The sequence below is a fragment of the Siphateles boraxobius genome, unplaced genomic scaffold, assembly GCF_051911475.1.
Source record: "Siphateles boraxobius isolate OS27281-9 unplaced genomic scaffold, OSU_SipBor_1 49, whole genome shotgun sequence".
In the NCBI taxonomy this organism is placed as follows: Eukaryota; Metazoa; Chordata; class Actinopteri; order Cypriniformes; family Leuciscidae; genus Siphateles; species Siphateles boraxobius.
Window position 1 is genome coordinate 3,577,443 of NW_027509130.1, and position 25,005 is coordinate 3,602,447.

General features: G+C 41.2%; 1 long non-coding RNA gene and 1 pseudogene across 2 annotated transcripts; one reads left to right on the top strand and one right to left on the bottom strand.

The window, feature by feature from the left end:
- Positions 1 to 11: 11 nt before the first annotated feature.
- LOC143711181 (uncharacterized) lies at positions 12 to 10,402 on the top strand. Its single transcript, XR_013194764.1, has 3 exons — positions 12 to 400; positions 6,680 to 6,793; positions 8,204 to 10,402. It is a non-coding gene; the product is annotated as an uncharacterized LOC143711181 (long non-coding RNA).
- Positions 9,582 to 24,686, bottom strand: LOC143711122 (nuclear factor 7, brain-like; annotated as a pseudogene). The gene is made up of 6 exons (XR_013194746.1): positions 24,135 to 24,686; positions 20,064 to 20,165; positions 19,037 to 19,267; positions 18,924 to 18,946; positions 18,730 to 18,848; positions 9,582 to 10,075 (listed from the first exon to the last, which is right to left on the bottom strand). The product of XR_013194746.1 is annotated as a nuclear factor 7, brain-like (transcript).
- Positions 24,687 to 25,005: the final 319 nt, after the last annotated feature.

The window sequence follows — 25,005 nt, forward strand, 5'->3', positions numbered from 1 at the left end:
AGCGACACCCCGCGGCGCGGAGACGAACTGCAGCGACCACGACTAACTGCAGTATGATACGCAGTGTATGCGATTAACCTGCAACTCTTATCTAATGAGTGTAATGTTGATTATTCGCTTGTTTGAAATTACTATTAAGCCTTCAATAACGTTATTTGACCATTCCGTTGAAGATTTTAATTTGGTAGTCAATCAATCATGAATTCAAAAAGTACGGCTGAGATATGTTACGTCGACTGACGTTTCCAACTTGAGTGAAATGCCCGCGCTCAGCAAGGCATTGTGTGTTGGCATTAGCTGTTGGATGATGGGATGATCGCAGGGGTTTATCCGAGGATATGTCACCATGGCAGTTCACTTCATATCCAGCGTGGTGTTTTGAAACCAGTGAAAATGGCAGGTTAGTAGCTACTATTCATTTTTTGAAAATGATTAAACCTTGTTGTCACCATTATCAAAGAATCCTATTGGAATTTCCTATTGGATTTTATTGGATTTTTATAATCATATTGGACATTCATATTTATTTTCATGGAATTTCAGTTTGTCCTGTTACTTGATTAAACTACAATTGCAATAAAATATAAACATTTATACAGCAATATCATTTAGAATTTCAAATAAGAAATTATATACATTTTAGATAGATTCTTAAATAAAATAATATTAATAGGCTACAATTTAGATAGAATGTCATATAGTTTTTAACTTAGCAAAATTAGTATTGTGGCTTTATTTATTATTAGACACTTGTAGGTGTCAAAATATTACCTTTTTCACTGACCAAAAATCAGGCTTAAATGGAGTTTTTTCACCATGCAGCGGATGTCAGAGATTTGTGTTTTGTCCGTCATTAGAGGGGTTGCATCTGAGGCAGCAAGTGCTTCGCATTAAGTTTTTATCAACTTACAAGTTACAAAGGTTATTGTAGCATGTGGGCACTCTGTTTTTACTGTCTTTTAATATATTTAGCAAAAAGATTGTGTTATAAAAGACTAGCCTAAGTGTTACACACAGGCTGTATTGGCTAAGACTAGACAGCAAATAGGCAACCTAAGACAGTCTTCTCCACCACTCAAATACATAAAAGATTAGCCTTTACACACATAGTGTTTTGATTAAAGAAAACACTGTACTTATATTGTAGGGCTGTAACGATACGCGATATAAAATCGAAATCGCGATACTCAGGTCCACGATCCTGTATCGCGATGTGAGAAGGCAGAATCGCGATCACACCCCTTCCAACTCCCAGAGTTATCCTTCCTGTCCAGAACCAGGGCTCGAATTTCGGCGCGGGTATAGCGCATAATTCTAATCATTCCCGCAGGTCTCCCATTTATAATGTGGGAAATTCCCGCAATCGTAATCCACACAGATAATAAAATAAAATCATTCTTTTAACAACTATCTTCCAGACGCAATTTCACAAACAGCGTGAGTGTTCAGCGGTGCCGCGCGTCTTCTATCTCTTCTCATAATGTTTTGTGCAAGGCAGGCATCAAGCGCTGCGGCGATAATACACACTCGCGTTTTGGAGTCGGGACCATAGACTGTAAGGTCGGGACATGACGGAATATTCACTTGCACAATCGGGCCAGCAGTGCATCGTGACTGAAGTCTTTTTAAGTCTTACCAGTTTAAACATTCAAGCGATTTTAAACTAATCAGTGCTCGCGCGCTCTCTGAGATTATTTTCTATGCGCACATTCATAGAAAATCCGCCTCAAAAACAGCTGGCTAGTAACTATTTTTCGCGGATTATATTGCTTTAACACGCAAAATTGTCAATTTCGGTCTTTGTGAGTAGGCTATACTCTAAATAGGCTATAGTCGGTTTTGTCTTTAATAAACATAAAACGCATGCCAGTATAATGAACACAGGATCCGTGCACTAGCTCTTAAAGTGACGGCAGCCATATGTGTCTGTCATTAATTTTGTTGTCAAAACAACAAAAGATGGCTTTAAGTTAAAGGAATCAGGATTAATAGCCTATGTATTTAATTTATTCAGGACTAAAATACTACCCAGTGTTATTTTCCATTTGATTACTTTATTCAGTATCTGTATATAAATACTAGTGTTAGACCTATTCAAAAACTTTTCTCTTTAATTGTCTTTATTTGTATCTTTATTCTATTGTATTTATTTGTGCTACTTTTTTCAATTTAATTAAACAATTTAAATCAAGCTTCCTTGTGATGTGTAAATTCTTAACAACAATAGGCTATTACCCCATTGTAAAAATGCAATGAGCGCAAACATTTAGGCAAGATAAATGTAATAATTTTGTTTGGAAAAAATCCCCCCCATGAGAATCATCTAAAGGGGGGATCCCCCCCCCCTCCTCCCCCCCTCCCCTCCCCTCAGGCCCATGAGAACTACCACATCTTTAAATTACTATTAGTATTATTTGAAGTTAACATTATAAAATAGCCTACGTAGACCTACACCACAAAACTAGTTGAGGATAAATTATTTAAAATTTGGCAATTTCAGCATTATGGACGTGAAATTTGCAGCCAAAACTTGAAATATAAATTCTCAGAAAGTGCATTAAATTAATCCTCAATTGACCGGCAACACGTCCAACATGCAGATGCATATTACGGCACCATCCCGAAATCAATTTAGTTGGAGTACAGAACACAGCCCAAAAGCAGCAGCCTACACTGCCGTATAGTATAATAATTTGCATAGTTATTATTGTTCTTTGGTGTTTAGATTATACAGGTTTTTCCTAATGTTATTTAATAAAAATACCGGTATTTTTTTTCTTCTCTCAAAATCTCTTTTTTTCACCACAAGCCCCGCCCCCTCAAGCCCCGCCCCCGTGATAGAATCGCGATACGAATCGAATCGTGGGTCAAAAATCGTGATACGAATCGAATCGTGGGTTTGGTGTATCGTTACAGCCCTATTATATTGTATTACTATAATATTAGATTTATTTAACCTTGCACTGCAAATAAGCAGAGATTGTCTCCAAAAATGCATATTGGACTTCATTTACGAGTGGAGCTACTGTATGAGGTTTTGGCAACAGTTTGAGGATCCGCTCGAGTTATGAGGTTTAGGCGGACTGTGCACGTTCAATAGCTCATACGCAAAGACAGAAGAGTCACAACAATAGTACTGCGTATGTGTTGAACTCTGCCATCCGCGGTCAACCGTGGTTGAGTATACTTTGAAAGCTGTGCGGACATGGAAATTGAATTACATCCAGGCTTCTAGAGGATTGGCTGGCTTGAGAACGTCTGGAGTGCTTGCTGAGAGATGGGCATAGCCTGCTAGACTGACTTGCTGACGTCTGGAGTGTCGATTTCGGCAGACCAAATGAGACAAAAAGACCACAGAGAGTTCAAGGGCGACCAGCAAGGCCGTAACGAGGGAACTGTGACTGGAGCCAACACTGGAGTGGACTCGGGGGCTGGAGCCGACACTGGAGCGGGTTCAGGGGCTGGAGCCGACACTGGAGTGGACTCGGGGACTGGAGCCGACACTGGAGTGGACTCGGGGACTGGAGCCGACACTGGAGCGGGTTCAGGGGCTGGAGCCGACACTGGAATTTTCCATTAGGTGTTGGAAAGGCGGGGCTTAGCGCACGTCAATCATCGCCCTGACACAGCCGGATGAAGCAACAGAGAGACTTGCATGGGACCTGGAGAAATAACTTTAATTATAGTGTGCATCTTTTACTGATTGTGAGTACCCATTTTGATCAGTAGACAATCCTTATTAATCATACTATTTGATAGGGATGGCCTGATACCGATACTGGCATCGGAGATCGGGTCGATACTGTCCTCATATACTCGTACTCGTACTCATAAAAATTCGCCGATACCACGCCCCGATACCACGTACATTTTGCGAAACGAAACTGGCCGCCGCGAGTGCTTTGTCGAGGTGAACTGAGGCATAGGGACGTGCACTCCAAACGCAAAAGAATGCGGCGAGGCACTAGATCTGATGGCCGAGCGCAAGTGCGGGCGCGGGCGGTAATGCACTCACTCTGTGTGTGCGGGTTCCGGGAGAATAAAACGATTCGCGGGACTCCCGCAAACTAGACATATCTATGAATACAACATATTAAAACTAATAGATTTTCATTCATCTGTTGCAGAAAAGCAAGAAGAACAACTAAAACAAAATAGAAACGATTTACAGGCCAGAGTTTCTATTCATAACATGTTTGCAGCGTTGAGCGATGTAGCCAATCACAGACATGTGTGTTGATTTCTTGAACGCAATGGCTAATCAGAAGCATTTAAGATAGACTCCCCTCACTGCTCAAAACTTTTTTGTTCAGTGCTGAATTCTGTATGCTGGCAAATCCTCTAATTATAACAAACAAAGTGTGGATATTATGAAAGATTCATTGTGCAGTCAGCTTCATTGATAATAACAGATGTGTGAGATCGCGATGAACTGTCAGCTTTTTAGGAATTAGACTATTAAGGGAGCGCACTTTGGGCGCATTCAGTCATGTCAGACCATGCACGCAGTAACTGCTTGCTTTTATGTTAAATTAACATTGGTTTGTGTGTTAATACATTTATTATTTTACTCATTATTATTTATTTTTAGACTTGTTAAAACAATCAGAGAAGAAAATAAAAACAGTCTTCTAACCTGTGTTCTAAAATAGTCTTCTGTCTTCTTTTCTGGGAGCCTATAGTTACTTTTGCGGTAGAAATATCGGTATCGGTACTCGATATCGGCAAGTACACAAATGTAAATACTCGTACTCGTATCGGTTTGAAAAAAAATGGTATCGGGCCATCCTTACTATTTGATTTCGAGTCAATTTGGTATTTGTCCGCTGTTATGGACATAGTCAGAATAAACAGTGTTAAAGCTAAGCTAGCACATTCACCAAGAAGAAGGCTAGAGATATTAGAATCACCTTATAATATAATTCTAGTTCAACTGCATAACAAAATTGGTCCTTTGAGCCGGATATTGGCCATTGCTCTTAGATAAAGTGGATCAGTTCTAATATGCAACCAGAAGGGGTAAATGCAGATGGTGGCAGACCTCAATGCCATGTTCACCCTCCCGCCTAACTCGAGGACTATGATCTCACAGCTGCACAACGTAGACCGATCAGTCAGCCAATGATGCCTCATGCTGCAGAGGAGCCACAGAGAGGTGATCCATCATATGCTGCCAGGATTTCTGTGACAGAGCCTCTAGTGCCGTGAGTCCGTATTCCTGGAACGTGGTGAACAAGTGGTTGCCAGCTGCTTACAACACAGAGCACTCCTATCGAAGAAATCAGGTGAGAGCTCCCATGCCCTCTACTCAACCTCAGTTTTCACTGTATCGTCGGCCTTGGGAAGAGACTGAGGTTCAGTCCTCTCCACGGACTGTCTGTAACAGCATGCAGGCCTTCACAAACCATGTTGTGCTCTGAGTCTCTTCCAACGTCATTTCCCCACTCATTTACCTACCGGCAGTCTTTGCAGTTGGCCAGCACAGTTACCACACCAGTGAACTCATATCTGTCTTCCCATAGAGGGTTTATAGCTCATTTCTGACCTCAAAGCAGGCTGTGGACTCATGGAATTTCTTTTTATGGAACGGACTCTTGAATCTCTTTTTCTGTAACGGACTCTGTAGGTGTAACCTGAAGAGTGGAGTGATTTCTCAGGGCCACCCTAACAGACATGAGGGGAGGATCCGCTAATTTCTATGTAAGATCCGCACTGTTGGACACAGCCTTCCGGGCCCGGGGAAAGGCTGTGGAGATGTTTCCTGGATTGGGGAATAGTGGGATACTCTTGCAAAGCGGCCATAGCGGCTGGAGACTCTGGACGGGGGGAGACAAGGGAGCACACTGTAGTCTCAAAATGATGAAACCAAAGATTCAACTGTATACGATGCACCACACCACCACAGAATGAGGTCCAAAAATTGTTTCACACATCAGTTTTTTGCTCACAGCAGTTTGCATGCAGTCATTTTTATCTAATCCATCTTAGAAGCAGTTGATCAGGATACGATCATCCCAAACTCTCAGGTAACAGTACTTCAGGAATTCCTCCACATACACATCTATCTTCCTGCCATTTTGATATATTGTGCTGAGGAAAGACTCGGGTTCAAGAATAACTCCAGCTGAGTCCATTTTGATTTGGTTCTGGTCATCTGTCACTATCAGAAGAGGAGACAGCAGATTCAAAAGTTCTTTATTGAAATGTGCAAACCCAAGGAATGAATCAGGTAAGCCAACAGTATCAGAGAAAGTCACTGAGTCACCACCTAGCTGGTAATTGAAAGTCTCTCCCTTGCAGGTATGGATGAATGAAGATTGTCAATGCAAGGAAGATTAAAATGGTAAAAAAAAAAAAAAAAACGAATGAGTGTAATGTTGGAAATAAAATACAATAAAAAATAATAAATGTAAAAGAAAATGGTGGGCAGTGACTGTTTTAAATTATCTCTGTTATCTTTAATCTGTTTCTTGACTGAGATCATGTGGATGTCAGTCGGTAATCATGTGGATTTTGAGTGAGTTCACTGTGTTGGTCAGAGCTTCTGTCCTGCCGTCTGTTTCATAATTGATGGACAGACAGAGAGGCGAGCTGCACATGCTTCATGCTGGTGAAGGGCACGACATGAAAGGGAGACAGAGAGAGAAGGGAGATTGAGAGATGCTGATTGGTCTTGCAGGACTCCATGGCAACAGATGCAGAGTGTGTTTGTTAAGAGATGAAGCCGTCAGACTGTAAGTGGGTCTTCATGCTGATCTGTGTGTAAATCTGACCTCATCATCATCATCATCAGGTAGATGTTTGATTCTCATTTAGCTTCTCTTTCTAAACTAAACTATTTATATCTTGATTTAATTCTCATTCTCATCTCATGCTGTGTCTCGGTTTACTGTTTGAACCTGCTTTATTCTTGTCATCATTAATGATGTTGCTTCCAGAACAATTTAATTCAGAAATGTCACACCACTTTACTAAAAGTGCATGGTAATACTGTTTACTTTAATATATACCAGAGTACTGTGTTGTTACCATATTTATATATCATTGTTTTTACATTATTACCATCAGAGTCTAAAAATGGCTTTAACATGGTACTATATGCACCCCCAAAAAAACATTGAAATACCATGGTGCTTTTTTATAATTGCAACTAAAGTCAATCTTAGAAAAGTCCTTTCCTTCTTCGATAATCAGAAAGTTTATTTAATAACAAATCTATGTTTAAATGATATTTTATGGATGTTGCTTATAGTTTGACCCAGAGGTTTTCAATATTTTAGATGCCAAACATGATCATCCTCATGCGACAGACCCCCCCCCCCAACCCCCCATCCCCCCCAACCCCCCATCCCCCCCATCCCATCCCTAAAATTTAAAAGACATACGTTTTGTATGTCACGGCCCAATTTATACTGTGAAACATTTATATTATTTTCTCAATATTTTTTTGGTAAATATATTCATCATTACGTACTGTTATAGTACTGTACTCATTTATTTAGTAAGTTTTACAATTTGTTTTATTTATGTTCATTTTAGTCTAATGTTTATTTATTTATCAAAGTGTAACTCCTTTATAATAATATTAGTTTTTATTTTTTGTTTAACATTTTTTCCACTTTTTGTCTAAACATCACTCTAAAAAATGCTGTTAAAAACAACCATTTTTAGGCTTATTCATATACTACCAGCACATCGGTAAAAATTTTAAAATAACCCAATTGTCATGCTGTGGCTGTAATAATCACACAATGCAGGAGAATCCAAACAATCAATTCTTTATTATTCTACAAAGTAAGATCGCAGGAGCAAACTAACACACAACCACATAAAGCAAAGACAATACTGGACAATGAAACAAAGGAAACTGAGGATTTAAATACACCGGGAAGGTAATCAACTGAACAGAAACAGGTGTGTGGAGCTAATTAACAACCAATGAAACTAACTAGGGAACACAGGCAGGCAAAACAGGGATACAACACAGTGAAAACAAAACCACACTAAACATACACGTAACACCAATGAAATGACCCAACAGACTGAACACATCATTTGGGTTAACAAATATATAAATATAATAATAAAAATAATAGTGTTTTTGGTGTGAAGGAGAACCCTTATTTATTTGAATCTAAATAGTTTTAATCTGTGAACATGGATTTTGTGGAGTTGAAAATGTTGATTTCTACTCTTCCTCCAGACTCCAGCATGGATGAAACTAGCGTGAACGGTGGGAAGCGTCACATGGTTAACCTCCAGCCTGCTCCGCTCTTCCGTACGGTGGGTCTGACGGGTCTGTCTGCTAGTTTACCACCCCATCGTCGCCTACGTTCAGTCTTAAACACGACCCGAAACATATCGGGTCAATCTGTTGACCGTTCTGACCCGTTAACAGGTGGATCTCACCGAAACTCACCCTTTAACGGACTTGAATGCATTCAGACACGAGACAGGCAATTACCCAAAATTTCATGTGCAAAACCTCAAAAAGATGTGACATCCATGAATAAACAGCCGCAAACAGTCTGCACTCAGCACTGGCATCATGAGGGGAGGCTAAATGCTACAGCGAGGACCCGTGGCAGAGACGTGGGAATTAGGACTGAAAAGGAAGAGTACTTGTTTGAAGAAGTTTGGAGGGGACAGACGCCGAAGATGACGAGAAAAAACAAAAATAAACACGTAAAAATCAGAAACGAGGCATCAGTACTCAGCCAGTGGATACAGAGTTTAGAAATAACAGACAGGAAGAGGGAACAAACCACAGAACGACACTGGAATGATTCTGGTGGGCGTGGCTTCAGGGTGGAGCCAGTATGTAAATGGGAGGTGCAAAAGAGGAGAGACCGACGCCCACACTTCCTGCCGCCCATCACTCAAAGCGACTGTTTGCTTAACGTCCCTCTGATCCTTCCGGACAATTCCCCGCCTCCGTCGCCCTGCTCTCCGTCAGACATCCTGTTCTTTCCTCTATCTGTTCCTCACATCCAGAGAAATGGGGACGCACCAGCTCAACATCACTGACACTGTCTGTCACTTACTGCAAGTGGAATAAATGAAATATATTTAAATGAAACATACAGGCAAAAGTATGGACATATCTTTTTGTTCTTTATTATTAACACATTTTAAAATTATACTAATGCTATGAAACTCTTAAATCACAGAAATGGAAGTCTGGGAATGATGTAGTGATCAAAACATATGAAACAAATGAAACCTCTTATATTTGAGTTTCTTTTTCATCTGGATTCTCACTCCAAACATTCACCAATCAAACTTCAGAAACACTATTGGAGGAACATGTGTGATGAGCACTTCATGATGCTTTATAATTGGTCCCAAAAAATAGCATGAAATAAATAAAATAAAATAACTTAGTTATCCACATTCTTCAAAAAATCTTTTTTTATGTTCAACAGAAGAGAGAAACTCATACAGGATTGGAACAACATACTAGTAAATGATTTTTCATTTTTGAATAAACAATCCCTTTAAGAGCATTTCTGAGAAGTTTTACACATACAAATACTGGAAAAATTAAGACTGTGCAAGATGTCAATCCAGAGGATTAACATTTACTGACTATTGACTGGTGAGATCCTCAGAGAGTCAATCCAACACCAGAAGAATGGAAAGACAGTGTCAGTGAAGGTGGTTGTGAATGTGTGTAGATGTGTGTTAGTTACAGGATCAAAGAATGACACCCTTCCTCTGTCGTAGTCCAGATCAACTCTCACACGCTCAAGATCCTGTTCAACATGAACACCACGCGACTGTCCATACGGATCATAATTCACACTCCAGACATCAGTGTTAAAGAAAACACCTCCCTTCCTCTGGTTTGATGCTGTAGTTACTCCAAGACTCCAGTATCGACTCTTTTTGACCTCCACATCCCAGCTGTGTGTTCCTGAGTTAAAACCCTCTGAACCCAGAACACAGTAATGCTCATCAAATCTCTCTGGATTATCAGGAAGAGGTTGTTTGTTCCCGCTGTCTCTCACACTGGTCAGATCATCAGACAGGACAAGACGTGGATGAGCCGTGTTTGGATCCAGAATCACAGGAGCTGATGAGACACAATCAACAGATGCTTTTATTCTGATTTTCATATAATGATCACGAGTGAAACAAACACAGATTGTTATAAATTATAACGCTCATCCTATTAATCAAACACATCAGACATTTTCCTCTAATCACTGTCAGTGTTTTTAGTGTCACACTCATTTTTATTATCAGTGTTTATTAATGGCATCAGCGACAAACATTAAATGTGTGATTCAAATATTTGTCTCATAAAGTTAAAATCACAATCAAACAATCAGAGCTGTTGAGATGAAAAACTGTATCTGTAAAAACTCTGATCATGTTCATTAAACTGAGTCTTAATGTGTTTGTATTTGTTTTAAATACTTTTAAATCAGAGTGAATGAACAGCGCTCTCTTCCTCTATCACTTGAACAAAGCACTTTAACCTCCAATCGCTCCTCAGGCACTGCAAAAATAAAATGTGAGAATAAAGGAAAATGAGGATACGCTTAAACCGAAATTGAAAGAAGTACTGCAGCGTCATGAATTTTTTTAGGGAGAAATTAGAAACTCTCAATGATGACAGCGACAATACACGTTATTAGACTATTTTGCATTTTCCTTATATCTAAGGTTGATGCGGAAATGAACAGACTGCTGAACGAAAACATAATCACCCTTGTGAAGTACTCAGAGTGGGCAACGCCTGTCTTATCCTCAAGCCTGATGGTTCCATTAGATTATGCGGAGATTATAAACTCACTATAAACCAGACTCCGCCTTTGGAATAATATCCCATTCCACGTGCGGAAGACCTCTTCACAACCTTGTCTGGGTGCTCGTCTTTTTCAAAGCTTCAAAGTCATGTCTACCACCAGATAATAATGGGCGGAAACTCCAAGCAGTAACTCACCATTAACACCCACAAAGGCATACAATCGTCTTCCATTTGGAGTGGCTTCTGCGCCAGCGAAATTTCAAAGGACCATGGAAGGGTTGCTGCAGGGATTAACTCATGTTGCAGTCTATCTTGATGACATATTGGTCATTGGGGTAACTGATGAAAAGCAGTTGCAAACCTTAGATGCCGTGCTCACTCGGCTATGAGATGCTGAGTTGCGTCTAAAAAGGGACAAATGTGAATTCCTTCAAAAGAAAGTGCATTATTTGCATCTGTAAGAAATGGAAGAGTGCATTCCAAGGGAACAATTTTAAACAAGCTGAACAAAGGTTCAGTGGATCCCAAAAAGGTGAAAAATGAACACACACATATATATATATATATATATATATATATATATATATATATATATATATATATATATACAGGTCCTTCTAAAAGAATTAGCATATTGTGATAAAGTTCATTATTTTCCATAATGTAATGATAAAAATTGAACTTTCATATATTTTAGATTCATTGCACACCAACTGAAATATTTCAGGTCTTTTATTGTTTTAATACTGATGATTTTGGCATACAGCTCATGAAAACCCAAAATTCCTATCTCAAAAAATTAGCATATCATGAAAAAGGGTCTCTAAACGAGCTATTAACCTAATCATCTGAATCAACTAATTTAGGGCCATACGCCAATTTCCTAAAAGAGTTTGCTGACTTTCTATCAGATCTTTTGGTCAACGTCGATAAAGCATTAATTGTTGGAGATTTTAACATACACGTAGATAATTTAAATGATGCGTTAGGGGTTGCGTTTACAGATTTATTAAACTCCTTCGGGGTCAAGCAAAACGTCACCGGACCAACTCATCATCTTAATCATACACTCGATTTAATTATATCATATGGAACCGATCCAACCGATATAGATATTGTACCGCAAAGTGATGATGTCACTGACCACTACTTGGTAACTTGCATATTACGCACTGCTATAATATGTCATGCTGCGCCACGTTATCGACCAGGTAGAACAATTCGTCCATCCACCATAGATCATTTCTCAAATAGCTTATCTGATCTGTCCCAGCTGCTGCCTGAACCCAAACAAACAGATGAACTAGACGAACTAACTAGCACTATGAGCTCCATTCTCTCTAGAACATTGGATATTGTTGCACCCATTAGATTAAAAAAGGTCAGAGAAAAAAGTATAGCACCATGGTACAATAATACTACGTATGTTTTAAAGAGAGAAACCCGTAATTTAGAGCGTAAATGGAACAAAAATAATTTAGAGGTCTTTAGAATCGCGTGGAAAGACAGTATGTCACGTTATAAAAAGGCCCTTAAAACGGCCAGGGCGGAGCACCTCAGCAAATTAATAGAAAACAACCGAAATAATCCAAGGTTTTTATTTAATACCGTGGCTAGACTAACAAATAAACAGACGTCGTCTGAACAAAATACCTCGTTACAATTTAGTAGTAATGATTTCATGAACTTCTTCACCGAGAAAATTGAAAGCATCAGAATCAAAATCGTAAACGTTCGATCTCTGCTCGCGCCTTATAATTCAGCTGCAATTATCACCCCGCAAGAACAATTACAATGCTTTACAACCATAGAACAAAAAGAGTTAAATAAACTTATCACTTCATCTAAAACAACATGTTTATTAGATCCTATACCAACCGAACTACTGAAAGAAGTGTTACCTGTAGTGGAAGAGCCTCTTCTCAATATTATTAACTCATCTTTATCTTTAGGTCATGTTCCAAGAACGTTCAAGCTGGCAGTTATAAAACCTCTTATTAAGAAACCACAATTAGATCCAAATAACCTAGCAAATTACAGACCCATTTCGAATCTTCCATTTATGTCAAAAATATTAGAAAAAGTTGTGTCCGCTCAACTCGGCTGTTTCTTGCAAGAAAACGACATCTATGAACAGTTTCAGTCTGGATTCAGGCCACATCATAACACTGAAACTGCGCTTGTTAGAATCACAAATGATTTACTTTTAGCTTCGGACCAAGGCTGTATCTCAGTATTAGTTTTTCTTGATCTTAGTGCTGCGTTCGATACTATAGATCACACAATACTCTTAGATCGACTACAAAATTACACTGGTGTTCAAGGACAAGCATTAAGCTGGTTCAGGTCATACTTATCTGACCGCTACCATTTCGTCTACTTAAATGGAGAAAAATCGATTATAACTTCGGCAAACTATGGAGTGCCACAGGGATCTGTGTTAGGCCCTTTATTATTCTCAATATATATGCTGCCACTTGGTAATATTCTAAGGAAACATGGAATTAGTTTCCATTGTTATGCTGATGACACTCAAATATATATTTCATCACGGCCAGATGAATACGCTAAATTATCCAAATTGACAGATTGTGTTAATGATATAAAAGATTGGATGACGGGTAATTTTCTTTTATTAAATCCAGACAAGACAGAGGTAATACTTATCGGTTCTAAAAACCGTCCACAAAACCCTTCACAGCACGACTTTAACATAGTAGGATGCCCTGTTACTTTATCCGCTACAGTAAAAGACCTGGGTGTTATACTAGACCGCAACCTGTCTTTTGAAAAGCATATTTCATATGTTACAAAAACAGCCTTTTTCCACCTTAGAAACATTGCTAAGCTACGTAATATGCTATCAGTCTGTGATGCAGAAAAGTTAGTTCATGCATTCATGACCTCGAGACTAGATTACTGTAATGCTTTATTAGCTGGTTGTCCTGCATCTTCAATAAACAAGCTACAGTTAGTCCAAAATGCAGCCGCTAGAGTTCTTACTAGATCAAGAAAATATGATCATATAACACCGATTTTATCATCACTTCATTGGTTACCTATAAAGTTCCGTATTAAATACAAGGTATTGCTTTTGAATTATAAAGCTCTAAATGGTTTAGCTCCAGTCTATTTAACGGATCTTCTATCGCCTTACAATCCATCGCGCTCTTTAAGATCACTAGATTCGAGGCTTCTGGTCATTCCTAGGATATCCAGATCCACCAAAGGAGGCAGAGCATTTTCACATTTAGCTCCGAAGCTCTGGAATAGCCTTCCTGATATTGTTCGTAGCTCAGACTCTCTCTCCCAGTTTAAAACTAGACTGAAGACGCATCTATTTAGCCAGGCATTCATATAAATTTTTTATCTTACAGTTACTGTAAATTCGGCCTCTAGTTCATAAACGCCAGAGGAGAATTGGCCCCCCGACTGAGCCTGGGTTCTCCCAAGGTTTTTTTTCTCCATTGGGTCATTTGATGGGGTGTTAGGACACCATTAGGTCACTGGATGGAGTTTTTCGGTTCCTTGCCACTGTTGCCTTTGGCTTGCTCAGTTGGGGATATTCAAATTAATTGACCAATCATACCATTGATCAGCTCTACCAAACTTGGATGTCTTTTTTTTCCAGTAATAAACAAACATTGTTAAGTTGTTTTGATTGATACTGTGAAGCAGCTTTGATACAATCTGTATTGTGAAAAGCGCTATATAAATATATTTGACTTGACTTGACTTAATTAACTCTAAACACCTGCAAAAGATTCCTGAGGCTTTTAAAAACTCCCAGCCTGTTTCATTACTCAAAACCGCAATCATGGGTAAGACTGCCGACCTGACTGCTGTCCAGAAGGCCATCATTGACACCCTCAAGCAAGAGGGTAAGACACAGAAAGAAATTTCTGAACAAATAGGCTGTTCCCAGAGTGCTGTATCAAGGCACCTCAGTGGGAAGTCTGTGGGAAGGAAAAAGTGTGGCAAAAAACGCTGCACAACGAGAAGAGGTGACCGGACCCTGAGGAAGATTGTGGAGAAGGACAGATTCCAGACCTTGGGGGACCTGCGGAAGCAGTGGACTGAGTCTGGAGTAGAAACATCCAGAGCCACCGTGCACAGGCGTGTGCAGGAAATGGGCTACAGGTGCCGCATTCCCCAGGTCAAGCCACTTTTGAACCAGAAACAGCGGCAGAAGCGCCTGACCTGGGCTACAGAGAAGCAGCACTGGACTGTTGCTCAGTGGTCCAAAGTACTTTTTTCGGATGAAAGCAAATTTTGCATGTCATTCGGAAATCAAGGTGCCAGAGTCTGGAGGTAGACTGGGGAGAAGGAAATGCCAAAATGCATGAAGTCCAGTGTCAAGTACCCACAGTCAGCTGCTGGTGTTGGTCCACTGTGTTTTATCAAGGGCAGGGTCAATGCAGCTAGCTATCAGGAGATTTTGGAGCACTTCATGCTGCCATCTACTGAAAAGCTTTATGGAGATGAAGATTTAATTTTTCAGCACGATCTGGCACCTGCTCACAGTGCCAAAACCACTGGTAAATGGTTTACTTACCATGGTATTACTGTGCTCAATTGGCCTGCCAAATCTCCTGACCTGAAGCCCATAGAGAATCTGTGGGATATTGTGAAGAGAAAGCTGAGAGACGCAAGACCCAACACTCTGGATGAGCTTAAGGCCGCTATCGAAGCATCCTGGGCCTCCATAACACCTCAGCAGTGCCACAGTCTGATTCCCTCCATGCCACGCCGCATTGAAGCAGTCATTTCTGCAAAAGGATTCCCGACCAAGTATTGAGTCCATAACTGAACATGATTATTTGAAGGTTGACTTTTTTTGTATTAAAAACACTTCTTTTATTGGTCGGATGAAATATGCAAATTTTTTGAGATAGGAATTTTGGGTTTTCATGAGCTGTATGCCAAAATCATCAGTATTAAAACAATAAAGTCAATAAACAATAAAGTCCAGGGGCAATTTGATAGCCAAACACTCCTTCTCCACCGTAGATTATCTAGACTTACGGAGAAGGAGCTTCCTACTAATGTAAGCTACCGGTCTTAGTTGTCCTGACTCTCCCTGCAACAAAATGGCTCCAATACCGTACTTGGAAGAATTGTTTTTTACAGTAAAATCCTGTTCAAAATGAGGAATCTGCAGTATGGTCTCTGCAGAGAGTGTCTTTTAAGCCCTGAAAAGAAAGTTCACATTCATCAGTCCACACAACCTTGTTTGTCCTTTTTGGTAAGGGTAGTCAGTGCAGCAGCCCGTGCAGAAAAGTTTGTTATAAACCGCCTATGCCACCCACTGAGACCAATGAAGGACCGCACTTGTTTCTTAGTCTGTGGCCTTCCAGCAGACTTAATAGCCTCAATTTTGCTGATTTGAGGCTGAATCACTCCATGAACCAGAACAAATTCCAGGTACTGTGTTTCTCGCTTGGCCAAAAAGCACTTGTTAGGGCGAAAGGTGAGACCTGCACTTTTAATCCTCCCTAGAACATCTTCCAGGTGAAGCAGATGTTCTTCCCATGACAGGGTATAGATGACAATGTCATCTAGATAGGCGGCTGCGTACCCCTCAGTACCCCACAGGAGCTGATCCATCATTCGTTGGTAGGTGGACGGCGCTCTGGGGAGTCCAAAAGGTATTACCCGGAAATGGAAACGGTGTTCGGAAGGCTGTCACTTCCTGACTCTCTGGGGTCAATGGGACCTGCCAATAGCCCTTACATCGGTCTAGGGTGCTGATGTGCTTAGCTTGTCCCTGTCGTTCTACAAGATAATCTACCCTGGGCATGGGATAGGAGTCAAACTTACTGACGCTGTTTACCTTCTGAAAGTCCAAGCAGAAATGAAGGCTGCCATCCTTCTTGGGCACCAAGATGAGTGGACTCCCACACTCACTGGTAGATGGCTCTGAGACCCCCAGACCTTGCATGGTTTCCAACTTCTCTTTGGAGACAGGCAAGAGTCGTTCGGTATTCTGTAAACAGGTTGGCGAATGGGTTTAGAACTGTGTAGGGTAATGTGATGTGATACCCTGTTGGTCAGACCAGGTGTCTCTTTAAATAGACCCCGTGGTATCAGGTCCAGTAATTGCTGTTTCTTATGTTCTGACAGTTGGCTCAAATCCAGTTGAACAGATTGGCGAGGAACAGGGAAGTATTGTTCCTCTACTTCCTCTTCATCTTCCACCGCTCGGATGAACAAGGTTTGCTCTGGACTTTTTTCATTGGTGACAGTTGGAGAAACAGAGGATGGAGGCTGTGAATGCCATCATTTTAGTAGATTAACATGAAATTTTTGCAATGGCTTGCTTCTAAATGGAATGTAGACTTCATAGGTGACTGGGCCTACCTTCTGTTGAATCTGGTAAGGGCCCTGCCACTTGGCCAGTAGCTTGTTTTCTGAAGTAGGTAGAAGTACCAATACCTCATCTCCTCTTCAAAGCTGCGGGCTCTGGCTGTTTCATCATACCATTCCTTTTGACATGGTTGGTTCTGAAGGAGGTTTTTTCTCGAGCCATAGCCTTTGTTTGCTCCTATTTCTCCGTCACATTCTAAGTGGATAGACATTTACCCCATTAACTCAGCAATATCGCAAGCTACCATAGAGAAACCTTGCTTCAGTGTTTTCGGATTACCTCAGATCTTAGTTTTTGACAATGGCTCCTGCTTCACAAGCACAGAATTTGAAAAATTCATGAAAAACAATGGGATTCGTCATGTAAGATCTGCACCCTTCCACCCTTCTTCTAATGGATTAGCAGAGCGAGCTGTCCAAATGTTCAAAGAAGGCATGAAGAAAGTGAAGGAGGACACCTTGGAAACTAGATTGTCACTTGTTTAACTATCGGATCATCCCACATGCTACAACAGGCGTGTCGTCAGCCTATATGTTCATGGCAAGGAAACGGATATCTACTTTTGATCTTCTCTTGCCAGACATTAAAGCCAAAGTGCAGCTAAAATAATGAGAGTTTCATGACAAAAATGCTAATTTAAGAGTTTTCACAACTGGAGGTGACATGTTACTGCGTCATTACAGTTACGGTCCCAAGTGGATCCCTGCTGTCATTGTGAATTTCTTCGGGTCCAGTTTCCTATACAGTAGCTGTTGGAAGAGGACAAATCCTGAAGCGCTATGTTGATCAAATTCGACATACGGACAAGTTTCAGGACTCCCAGTTAACAGTACCCTCTGACAAATGGTCCCAGCTGCCCTAAATTCCCTTTTCTACTGAAACAGAGACAGTAACCGAAGTAGTAAATTCAAGCCAGAACACAACAGAGCCAGTTGCTGAGGATAAGCTTTACTCGTCTGACAAGTTAGACACACCAGCTGTACCACAGTTGCGTCGTTATACAAGGGAAAGATACACTCCTATTCATCTCCTGGACTATGTTAAATAGCTGAAAACATAGCTGCAATGAGTTATCAGAATGTTTCTGATAAGCTATTGCATTCTTATGTCTTGAAAAAAACTGTTCTTTTCTAAAATGTTATTGGGAATAATAATTAGGTAATAAAATAATTTCCTCTTATTTCTTAAATAGTAAAGTTACTTCTGGTGGGTATTTTAGTATATTTAGTAATATACTACCATCAAAATGGGGGAGGGAGAAGGAAATGTGGTATCCTTACTACAATACTTTATATTAGAGTGCAGTTCACATAATGGCCATAAGAGGGGACTATATTATTATAGATGGGCTGTTTGTTTAGTTAGCTTGCTCTTCCGAGTGAGTGCTAAACTGTAATCTTCTGTATTCACTCTTTCGTGTTCAATCAGCACAAGAATAACAAGTGGAGCCTCAAGTATCTTTTCACTTTTACTCTGTTGAGTTTGTTCTGGACTTGAGGAGATGAAGAAAGAATAAACATTCTTTTTTGAAAAACATGTCATGAAAAACCTGCCCAGCCATGTGTGATTTCCAGTGTGTAACAGCACAGATCTTCTGCAGACTCACTGTTTTGGATAATGTACTGCATCTTCTTCCAGACTCTGAACGGCAGGTTGCCCAAGTATTGTGGCACATGAATCAAAGCTCCAGAAGCCATCTGTGGATCCGGATGTGAGTTCTGGACTCTGGAAAAACATTCAGGAGTCAGAACTGCAGTGGATCAGAACCAGAGAGACCAGAGACACCAGCAGATCACTCACCTTTCCATTGAGACTGGAAACTCCTGCAGAACAAACACACCATTTATCATCAAGAACTCAATCAATCAATCAATCAATCAATCAATCAATCAATCAATAATGTAAAATCAGACCTTCAGAAAGCAGACATCATTGGCTTTCATCATCTCCTCCATGTCTTTGATTGTGTGTGAAAGAGCTGAGATGTGTCTGTCCATCTCCTCCTGCTTCTTCTTCATCATCTGCTTCTTCTGCTCCTCTTCCTTCCTCAGTGCAGTGATTGTAGCTTCTTCTTCATCTCTGAGAAAATGATGAAGCTTCTCAAATTGCTGTTTAATCTGACGCTCTGTGTGCTCAGCTTGAGACTGAAATCACATCACATTCACTTCAATCATCTCAAAGACGCAACTGATTCTGGAGCAGCATGAAAAGTGAGTGGGGAAATGTGGGTTAGTTAACTACAACTTTAACTTTCTGAAGTACTAGTACTGTAGTAGTAGATGTTCTATGTCTGTAGTGTGAAAATACACATTATCAATCAAATCCTCAGGTAGAAGCAAAATGTCAGCAGCTCAGTGTCTGTTGCGCTAAAAGTTTGTTGCGCTCATGAATATTAATCATATTATCTGCATTCAATTCAATTCACATTTATCTGTATAGCGCTTTTCACAATACTCATTGTTTAAAGGCAGCTTTACAAAAAATGCCACATTACAATTTAGAGTGATCTGTTATCAGAGGTAACTGTGGAAGTTATGTATTTCAGAAACGCACATATACAAAATCACAGTTAGCGAAAAATGTATTAATTTAAACAATGTAATAATTTAGTGCAGAAACAGTGAGCTCATTGAAGTAATGAATTCACCTAATTAGTTTGGGTGGATTCATTACTTCAATGAGCTCACTGTTTCTGCACTAAATTATTACATTGTTTAAATTAATACATTTTTCTCTAACTGTGATTTTGTATATGTGCATTTCTGCCCATCCACTGCTAAACAACCAGCTGACAGAGGTTTCCACGCTTGATCATCTTTATACACAAATGGTTGAGTGTGTGTGTGTTTCAGTCAACAACGGAACATGCAACTATGTCAGACAAATCAATTCAGTTGTTCTAATCAAATTTGTAAATATTTCAAAAGAATCAATCCACACCTTGATGTGTCGAACGGTTTTCTTTCTTGTGAACTTTTCTTTAATGTTTTTATTGTGTTGAAGTTTCTCTTGTAAGGACTTCAGTGCTGTATTGAGCTCCTCCTGGAATTTAAAGAGAAAATCTATAAGACACCAGAGATTTCTTTAATATGATCTTATTGTAATGGTTGTAGTAAACATGTAGGGTCAAACAGGTCAATTTGGCTCAAAAGGAATTATTAATTAATTTATAGGGAATCTTAAATGAATCACTTAAACGGCCGAGCAAATGACTCGTCCAGCGTTCATTTGAACGGGCTATAACTATCAGCTCTAAAACGGATATAAATAACTATAGTGAAACACTATATATAAGCAAGGTAGCTTAGATCAGCAGTTTAAGACATTAAATTCGTGAGCACATAACACAAGAACAATTATCTTTAACATACAAAGAAGACTTTATTGATTATTTTAACTAATATCTAACACAATCAGACGCACACACACACATTCATACGAGTTGCAGAAAGAAAGAGACTGAGGAAAGAACGAGTTTTAAGAGTGAGATGATGAAATCCCAAGTTTCTATGCACTTATAAGACATGACCTGAACGAACCATCAATCATTAATTTAACCCTTCTATCGTTTCTTAGGCGGGGTTATTAAATGTTATATCAAAGCATCAGTTCAGTTAAGAGTCTGGAGGCTACTTGCTTGTCTTTGCGTTCCTTTGGGGATTCCTTTTGTCCGCGTAAAAGGGTTTTCCCGGGTTAGTTTATTGGCTGGCGGCTCCTCGTGCCTGGATAGATGTCTTGGGCGGCCAATCACGTGGTGTGTTGGCGATGGATGAAAAGTTGGAAGGAACAAAAAATTTGGAGAGCGGGCTTTACAGTCGAATCGTTTAAACGAAACGTTGCAGCTAAACTTAACTTAGAATTGAGACTCTCAACGGAAAATAAAATAAAGCGAAGAAACAGAAAGAAAAGTGAGACAAGAGTAGTTATAGATGGCTTGAATGAAGCTGTTTAACCCATGTTCTTCTGATCTTGATTTTGGGTTCTTTTGTCTGCTGGTCTACATGGTAAGTCTGTCCGATTGCCAGTCATGGCTTCTCCATGACTTCTGTAAAGCTGCTCTAGCAAACAAATTCAACTCAACCAAACACTTCCAACCCAACTAAAACTCTGGCTTTGTTCGGGTCCTACGATTTTAAACTCAGCTGTTTGTCCAGCCTTTTGGATGAGTTCTGACCAATTAGGTACTGTCTTTATTTGAGAGGAGGCATTTTCTTCACCTCTCATCATAAATAATGCGTTATCTGTGATCTCCTTACTCTCCAGCTCTAGCAGAGATTTCAGAAGGTACAGTTTAGACATGATTCCTATTATAAGGACACGAAACATTTTACACAGATTTCAATCAAGCCATCTTCTGAAATAAGAACATATGATCGTACTGATAGGAATCAAGACACACTTTCATTCAAACATCTAATAGTGATCTAAGCATAATAGACACATACAGAGGTTGTAGATACAATATAGGATTATGTAGTTGAACAATGTTTGATTATAAGTCCGTCAAGAATTGTTTTGGGATGTAATTTTTTAGTGTAATTTTATATGTAAAGTCTCAGTCTCTGTGGTTTTAAGAGATTTCCTCCATGAGGTCGTTCCAAGGTCCTTAAAAAGGAGGAGGTCTGTTTTAAATCATTTGTCATGGTTCAAACAACCTCTGCGGTTATCTTGTTGGGTTTTGAGCCATGCTAACTCTGAACCAATCAGTCTTTTCCAAACTATCTAACGTTGACGACGTTCTCCTTTAGTTGGGCACATCTATCGAAGCTTTAGAACTGGGTGGAGCCCACTCCATTTATGGCCCTAGATTAGACTGGTGTTTTTGGGGTCTGGAATGTTGAGTTTTGTGTGGAATTATGTTTGAACGAATCACCTGGAAGAATCATTTGTGTTTGGTTCGCCATCAAATCCTTCACGGTCATCAGCTGGAGTGCCCTTTAGAGCCACCAGAGGGCACTCCACTTCAGTTTTTTGTTTTTCCCTCACAACTACATTTCCCATACTCACTGCCCGGACTCATCATCACTGATCACATTCACCTGTTTGTCATGACCTTGTTTAGCTCACCCTTTATAAACCTGGTTTTCACATTCAATCACTGCGTAGTTTTGTATGTTGTTGCATTGCATCTCTGAGCATTTCTTTGGTACCCTATATTTTGTTTTTTTGGACTCTCTGCCTGCTTCTGGATTACCCATTTGCCTTGTCCCCTGCCTGCCTCTGGATTACCCATTTGGATTACTGCCTCTGGAATGTGGATGGACACTCACATTGGCGCCCTTTGTTTAATCACGAAGCATTAAACGTCGGCGAATATCGTGCGCGAAATTCATCCCGGTGTGAACAGGCCTTAAGCCTGAGAATCTTCACATCATGCCACCCATCAAGCCCATCACCGGATCGGTCTCTGGACGTTCCAGATTAATGTCCAGCGTGATGGACCCACCGCTCAAGTCAGCACGGATGGCCAAGAAGATCGGCCAAATGGGGTCTTGTCCTGCCAAAAGCACAGTTCCAGAGTCTCGTTCCGTCAAAGTCCCTGCCGAGCCTGCACTCCACGTCAGCCCTGCTGAGCCTGCCTTCCACGTCAGCCCTGCCAAGCCTGCGTTCCACGTCAGTCCTGCCTAGCCTGAGCTGCTTCACGTCAGTCCTGCCAAGCTTGAGCTGCTTTACGTCAGTACTGCCGAGCCTGCACTTCACGTCAGTTCTGCCGAGCCTGCACTTCAAGTCAATCCTGCCGAGCCTGCACTTCACGTCAGTCCTGCCGAGCCTGCACTTCACGTCAGTCCTGCCGAGCCTACGCATCACGTCATGGCCACTGAACCAGAGACTGTTCATGTCGTGCCTGCCGCACAAGAGACTGTACACGGTGTGCCTGCCGCACAAGAGACTGTACATGTTGTGCATGCCGCACCGGAAACTGTTCACGTCGTGCCTGCCGCACAAGAGACTGTTCACATCGTGCCGGCTGCACAAGATACTGTTCACGTCGTGCCTGCCGCACAAGAGAATGTTCACGTCATGTCTGCCGAGCCAGAGAATGTTCACGTCATGTCTGCCGAGCCAGAGACTGTTCACGTCACGTCTGCCGAGCCAGAGACTGTTCACATCATGGCTGCCGAGCCAGAGACTGTTCACATCACGTCTGCTGAGCCAGAGATTCCGGACAAGATGGCTACCGCCGAGCCAGAGACTCCGGACAAGATGGACGCCACCTCGCATGAGCCCTCGGACAAGATGGCCACCCCGGTGTCTGTTCCTGAGCCGTTGTCTGTTCCTCCTAAGCCGTTGTCTGTTCCTCCTGAGCCGGTGTCTGTTTCTGAGCCGGTGTCTGCTCCAGCTCATAACCCCATAGCTGCCCCCAAGAAAGGGACCTGATGGGACCATGGAGGCCACGCCGCCATGGTCGCCTGAACTGTCTGGTCCACCCTGGCCACCTGAACTGTCTGGTCTGGCCCCCTGAACTGCCTGGTCCACCCTGGCCACCTGAACTGTCTGGTCCGCCCTGGTCCCCTGAACTGTCTGGTCCACCCTGGCCACCTGAACTGTCTGGTCCACCCTGGCCACCTGAATTGCCTGGTCCATCCTGGTCACCTGAACTGCCTTGTCCACCCTGGCTCCCTGAATTGTCTGATCCACCCTGGTCCCCTGAACTGTCTGGTCCGCCCTGGCCCCCCGAACTCTCTGCTCCGCCCTGGCCGCCTGCACAGCCTCAGTCTCCAGGCCCTCTTCCACTCCACTGGCCTGGACCTCCATCCCACCACCAAGTCCGCCTCCGCTCCACCTCCCTCCTGGAGTATTGTTGGAGTGTCTGGAAGCCGCTCCTTTATGGGGGGGGGGGGGGGGGCTACCTGGGTTTTGACTGTTCAGTTGATTATGCGTCTTGATCACCCCATCTTATTAAAAGCTGCATTTTGATCTAAACTTTCTAGTCTCAGAGCAGTTTGTGACAATTATATGTAATACATAAGCTTAAACAAGTGTTTATCCTCATCTGTAAATCCGTCTTACCTTATATGATGAAACCACCTCACCGATGGGTCTGAATGTGTGATTGATGTGTTTCTGTGAATCTCTGCACACTAAACACACAGGCTGTTTGTCTTCCAGACAGAAGAGTTTGAGTTTCTCGCTGTGTAAACTGCAGATCTCCTCAGACCCTAATGAACGCCTCTCATTTCTCTCCTTCAGGAATGACTCACACAAGTTTTTTAACACAAGATTACATGGAGGATCATCTCTTGAGGATCTTCTCCTGCAGACAGGACACTCCTGAGTTTTCTTGATTCTCCAGAACTGCTGAAGACACTGAAACTGTGACTACATGATAATAGAACAGGAGCCTTGAAGATTTCGTTACACACGCGACAAGAAAAATTATCTTCAGATAGTGAAGCCATTTTCTGTTTGAGCTCCAACAATACTTTTACTTTCTGAATCAAGGTCTCAAAAATTAATAACCACGAGAATCTCAAAAATCTGCTGTCTGTTAAGAAGCAAACGTTTCAAATCTTAAAAGTTTTTCCTCTTTGTTGATCGCAGATTCTTTACTGCTTTTGCCGAGACAAAGTCAGTATGACAGAAAGGAGAAATAAGAAGTCAGTCTCTTCCTGGTAAGTGTTGTAAGAGCCTGGAATTTCTGATCATGTGAGTTTGTTAGCTCAATATTTCCCCTCACACTGACTAGTTCCTTTTCTCCTTAAAGTCCACCACAATCATCCCTGTTCACAGAAAGCCACAGTCTCTTGTCTCAATGACTGCAGACCAGCAGCTCTCACACCGGTTCTCATGAAGTGTTTATTAAGAAACACATCCTGAGCACCAAACCAGAATCCTTTGAACCACTGCAGGTTGTGTAGAGCACACATACATCCACATAGGA